The sequence below is a fragment of the Belonocnema kinseyi genome, chromosome 9 (assembly GCF_010883055.1).
Source record: "Belonocnema kinseyi isolate 2016_QV_RU_SX_M_011 chromosome 9, B_treatae_v1, whole genome shotgun sequence".
NCBI lineage: Eukaryota > Metazoa > Arthropoda > Insecta > Hymenoptera > Cynipidae > Belonocnema > Belonocnema kinseyi.
This window is the reverse complement of record NC_046665.1, coordinates 47,042,178-47,048,989: the sequence shown is the minus strand read 5'-3', so window position 1 is coordinate 47,048,989 and position 6,812 is coordinate 47,042,178.

Below are 6,812 nucleotides of genomic sequence, written 5' to 3'. Positions count from 1 at the left end.
CCTTCCCCGTTGCTTGCCCGTACCTGAATCCGCTACCCTCCCCACCCGGGTCGACTTCTCGGCACTTTCATCACCGCTGCTGTCACTGCGATCAACGTCACCGATCCCCCCACTTTCAATGCTTTCAGCAACGTCAGCTGTTGCAGCGACCACGGTTTTCTGCTCTGTGCGATCGTCCAGTAAATGTTGCCCTCTGACGCCAGTTTGCGGACTTCGCGTCGTCGGCATCCTACCTTACCCAAAGCTCTGTGATGTTTACCGCCTTTATTTCCCACCTCTTGCCCCCCTGATCAAGCAATTATTTTTTCACTCCTAACCTCAAAAACTTCACACGCTCCAAATTTTCAACTCAAACCACTCACTTTCACCCTTCACACCTTTGCCTTCACTCACCCTTCTTCCTTTACACTCGATCTCCGCACTTTCTGCCTTTTCTGCATCCACTCACCCTTATTTCCTCCACCAAAGCCAAAAATACACCACTTGACAAAAAGAGTTCTTTCGCGATCGGTACCGGAAACGGAAGCCCATTAAGTTTGTAGTAATTTAACAAAAGTTTTAAGTGCAATATTTTGAAACTCAGACTAAATAAGTTATAGGTAACTTATTACATTTTTAGTAGAAAGTCTTTCCAATCCTTTTAAGTTTTTTGCATTATTACAATTTTGAATTTATAAATAAGTTTGATTTAAAATTCTTGAAAATTTCTAGTTTTAAATATTTAAAATATTCAATTTTTAATATTCCAAGTAATTTGGTTTGCAATGCCTAATCATAAAATATTTGGACTTCAAAGGTTTCGAATTATTAATTGTATATTATTAGATTCATTTAGGTTTTATTAGGTTCAAAAAAGAATTGAGTACGTGCGGAATTCATCTCAATAAGTGGTTTTCCTCCCATAAGCACATACATTTTTTATAATCTCTCCTTCCTGAAGCAATGTGATTAATGGCCAAATGTTTCTGCAATTTTGGTTAAATTTTTTACTAAATAGGCTGAAAAAAAGTTTATTTTTGGTCATTATATCCAGTTGTCATTCTCATAATTTCATAAAACCTTATGTAACTGTATGGACGTTTTTCGACATTTTAGCAAATCAAAGAATAAGAGTTTAACTTTAATTTTACGAATTTTTTTAAACTTTGAGTTTGAAATGCAAAAATTAAGAAATTTTTAAGTTTAAACGTAAGCAGTTTAGAAGCCTGAATTTTCAAATGCTATTTTTCAAGTCTGCATTTTTACTAATTAAAATCAAATCGAAACAAGATAAAAAATTTACATTTTTTATACTTAAATTTCATATGGCATAATTTTAAATTAAACAAGTTTAAAGGATTTTGAATCCATATTGTACAATTTCAAATGCTGTATTTATAAAAAGTCTCTAGAAGGCTGATTTTTACATATATTACTGAACGTTTGAACTCGAAATCGCTGTTTTAAATGTTTTAATTAAATATTTAGAACGCTAAATAATCAGAAGCATTCATTCTGATTGGTTTAATTTGCAATTTAGTCTTAAATACATTAAATAACGAGATTTGCAGCTTAAAAAACTTAAAATTTGAATTTTATTGACTGGTGTACAATTTTTTTAACCAGGAAGTTATTCCAAATGTTTTCTTCGATTTAAGTGGCTACCTTGCGAATAATAGAAAAAGTTGGTTTTACGTTAATCATTAGCGGTAAAAATGAAGTGATACTCTAAGGAATACCAAATATAACATTACCGATATGGATGCCAATTCACTGTTCAATTTAGAAAGTATTTTGTCCATCATTTTAAGTACTTATATTACAATAAACTAAAAATTTAGAAAGTTGAATTAATAAAAACTTTTTAAATTACAAGATGAATTTATGTGTTCATAATTGCGAATAATTAAAAATTGAGACCTCTGTCTGAACAAAAAATATATTATCTTTAATATTATTTTTCAATTGTTTAAATTTATTCAATTAATAACAGCCTGTCATTTTTAAATAATAAAATAATACTTTAATCGTTTTTCTGAAGTTTCACGTTTCTAAATCAATTACACAATCCAAGAGCGCTTAATAAAAAGGACAATTTTGCTTCATTATTACAAAATCATCTTTTTTATTTTTATCGCGTACCTGATTTTATATTTTTAACATAAAATACTATTAGCACATTTTTTCAACACCAATTTCATTTGGTAAGAATTACTTACAAAATGTTTATTTATTTTGTTTCATAATATATACTGTTTCAATTTTATATTATTCCAAAAAAGTAAATAGCTGTCTTTAAATAATTCTCGCCGCACAAACGTGCTGCCATCACGTGGCAAATTCCAAGTACCCGATTGGAAATATTTGCAAATGCAAAATGCTTAATCGTTGTCAATCTTTTTGGCACAATTAAGAAGCACGATTCAGAACGTTTGAGATATTAGTTATATTGTTTCTCAACGATGTCAATTGATTATATTCAGAAGGGAAGTACATAAACGTACTTTACGGTCTTCTGATACATTTTCCAAAGTTTTAGTACGATATTTTATTTAAAAAAAAAGTTCTTAAGTTCAAAGAAAATTCTGTAAACTGAAAAAGTAAGGTCGGCGTACTGAAAGGGATTGATGCAAAGATAGAGATATTGAATTATTATGTGCAATTCGGTTGCGTCGCGGTACGCGCTCGGTCTTTATTCCCTTAGTTGATGCATGGAACTTTTAAAATAAAAGGTCAATAAGCTTCGATAACTGTAATTTGGTAGTTGTGAATTCTCATTTCTTAAAGCTCTTTCAGATTTAACGAACACATTCTCATCATATATCTCGAGATTCAGTAGTAGATAGGTAAGGCCGGGTCTGGTGCATTTTTTCCGTATGAATAGCAAACTTGCTGCTAGAGCGTTAGAAGGTTGAAAGATTGGTTTCGCTCCTTGTGCTGACTTCCGAATCACAGTTTTGAAGTATCCGATCCACACTATCGATATTCAAAATCAATACTTAAAAATTATGGTAATGGATCTTTTGAACCCCAAATAATATGGAATAGGAGATGATATGATATACAATATCGAAATATTAGGCTATTTAATACCTGCTATTCCCGGAATTGATGTTTTTCACCCAAAAATAATATAATTTATGTGTTGAATGTTTGTCGCAATGGTGCTTCATTGAAAATTTCCAAGATCTGCAACCACCCTCGTGATATTATAACAATTTCTGGTAAACAAAATTCCATTCTGATGACGTCATCGTCGATTCCTGGAATCCTTATCTATGTGAACTAAATTAATTAAACGTTCTCCTTTGATATTTGCCGACAGGGGCGTCATATTTCATATAATGTTAAACAATTCTCGGCAAACAAAAGTTCATTCTGATGACGTCATCGTCGATTCCTGGAATCCTTATCTATGTGAACTTAATTAATTAAGCGTTCTCTTTTGATATTTGCCGACAGGGGCGTCATATTTCATATAATGTTAAACAATTCTCGGTAAACAAAATTTCATTCTGATGACGTCGTCATGATTCCTGGAATTCTTATCGACAGTGTTGACATATTTCACCAATATTGGCACTATATAAGCGGTGCACTTTCTGTTTTTTATCATTGTACTGGTAAACAACCACGAGTAGGTTTGAAGTATAAAACGCTCTAAGATCTGTATCAAAGTACAATTTTTCAGTGATTCCATCAGTTAATAACAAGACTCATATAACCTTAAATAACTGGAAATCTACATAGTGTTTTTATAAGTGTTCGCTGATTCCATTTAAAGATAAAAATGAATTTCGAAGAATGTAAAAAAGTTCTACAAATCATAAAGATGGGATATCAACTTTTACTCGAGAAGCAATTCCCAGCAGCTGATGAAATTAGATTGTTGTGGAGGGCGGGAACTAAAAACATCCGGATATTAAACAAAATATTGAGGAAGAACATTCTGCTATCCGTGGGCCAAAAACATGCGATCATGACGTTAATTGGTGATCTGAAGACTCCAAGCAGAAAATTCAAGAACTTTCTCAAGACAGAAACTGGTATGAGTGAAGCTTCGAAGAAACTGAGTGAGAGGGTGAGTTGGGATGATGTAGCAAGTACGCTTCGAACACGAATAAGAACATGACTTATAACAGATTTAATCCATAAAGATTGAAATACATTTTTATATGATTGTAAACGCATGTTTATTCCGCGAATTAAGAATGCAATTAATAGTATAGGTAATATCAAAGCTTGCGTTGAATTCACAGGTATTTTTAAGGCATTAGTGGGAGGGGAGGACAAAATCGAGGTAAAACGTGTTTGCACTGAAAATAATCCTATTCTTACGTCTACAAATATTGTTGGATGGTATGAGGATAAAGTTCGTCGACAAGTTGCAGTTAAAATTGAAAATTTAAAAACATCAGATTTCGGGTGGAGATTAATAGAAATTATCAGCTTAACGGTTAACATAAACAGACCCGATCATTTTCAAGTTGGAACTTCAACTTTCACTGAATTATCTTATTTTATACAGACAAAAAAAGCTGTGGTTAATATTAAAAATAGACTCGTATTGTTTTCTCTGGCCAGTAATGGCGGCTCTTCACCCAATTGAAAAAGATGCTGGAAGAACCAGTTTTTATCCTAAGCTTGATGGTTCAGAACTCAAATATAATGACATCAAGTTTCCAATTACTCTTGATGATATCCCAAAATTTGAGAAAATGAACGGTTTAAGTATAAATGTGTATGGATTAGAGCCTGCTAAATATAATAAGAAAGAGGACATTGTTCCAGTTTTTTTTAAGCCAGGGAAAATCTAAAAAACCCACTATTCACCTTCTTATGATTGAAAATGTTAATTTTGATTCAGATGTAGAATAAGTGTATTGTTTTGCTTTAACCAAAAATCTATCTAGACTAGTGAGCTCACAAATATCAAAAGATGATCATCACACTTACTTTTGTGACAGGTGTTTGTGCCACTTCAGATTTGAGAAATCTCTTGAAAAACTTAGAATTGATTGTGATAATGTGAATAATAATTGCACACTAATACTCCCTACATGAGAGTATAACATTTTGAAATGTAAAAATTATAAATACAAAGAGAGGGTTCAATTTGCAGTATATGCTGACATAGAGTGTTTGTTAGAGCCAGTTACCAATATGCATGGAAATGCTTATCAAAAACATATACCTACAAGCGTTGCTTATTACACAAAATGCAGTTTTGACGATTCACAATCTGAGCCTCAAGTTTATCGTGGAAAAGACTGCATCAAGGGGTTTGTCCGTGAGTTGAAAAAGTTAGCTGAGAAAGTATATTCTAATTTTAAAAATCCAGTGCCAATGGAACTCTTAACATTAAAGCAAGAGCATGATTTTCAAAACGCAAAAGTTTGTCATATTTGCGAAAAAGATTTTAACAAAAATGATGTTAAACATCGGGATCATGATCATTTTACAGGTAAATACCGTGGCCCTTCTCATGACAGGTGTACCGTAAATTACCAAGACTCCCATGTAATTCCCATAGTATTTCATAATTTGTCTGGCTGCGGCTCTCACTTTTTCATCAAAGAATTGGCAACAAGTTTTGAGGGTGATATCTCATTATTATCTATCAACAAGGAAAAATATATATCCTTTACAAAAAGGGTGCAAAATACAAAAGTTAAACTCAGATTCATAGACTCTTTTCGATTTATGCCAAGTAGCCTCTCCAAATTAGCTTCAAACCTTAGCAATGATGAAAAATTGACTACAAGAAAATATTCAAAAAAATGATAATGAAATTGAATTATTAACAAGAAAAGGGGTATTTCTATATGATTATGTTGATAATTGGCAGAAATTAGATAAAGATTGTCTGCCAGCTAAAGATGAATTTTATTCTAAATTAAATGATGAGGGTATTTTAGATGTAGATTATAATTATGCATGCAAGGTGTGGGAAAAATTTAACTTAAAAACGTTAGGTGAATATTCGGATTTATACTTGAAAAATGATATTTTTCTCTTGGCGGACATTTTTGAAAGTTTTAGATGTCATTGCATTGAAACTTATAATTTGGATCCATTACACTACTATACAGAGCCACGGATTTCTTTCGATGCTATGTTAAAGTATACTGGAATTGAACTCGATCTATTAACATATCGACGCCTGAGTAGAATAAGGTGTTCGTTCCGAATGTGCTCGAGGAAGGTGTTTGTTCCAAGTTCGGTTGAAGAAGGTGTTGGTTCAAAACTTTTTGGAAAAAGGCGTTCGTTCATCGAAGCATTTCATTCTTGAAATTTTGTAGTGGTATCACTGACGCAGGCATCAAAGTTTTCTAATATAAATCTTCCTTATTTTATTTCAGATTTTAATTCATACGGTTTTGCATAGTTATATAAAACTAAGATAATACGACACCACTTTTTAAATTTATTTTAAAATCTCTAGATTATGAATTAATTATAGTATATACCACGCACTGTGTTGCGTGTTGAATAAAATAATGTTTTGCAACAGATAATTGAATATTATATTATTTATAATAAACCTGCCTGTACTAGCGAAAAAAGGACGTCCTGGATAATTATACATCTCGTACATTATTGAATGCATTAACATAATTTATTAAACAACAATAATAATAATTTTTTCAAAAAAAATTAAGATATGTATATTGTGTACTATGCCTAATTCTATACAGTACATTTGTAGAATCTTTGAATATATATATTTTTTCAAAGAACATTATGTATATTTTTTCAATAAACATGGTCATCGAAGAAAGTAATTATTTCAAGCATAAGTAATAAATCACTCCATAATTTTATTATAAAAT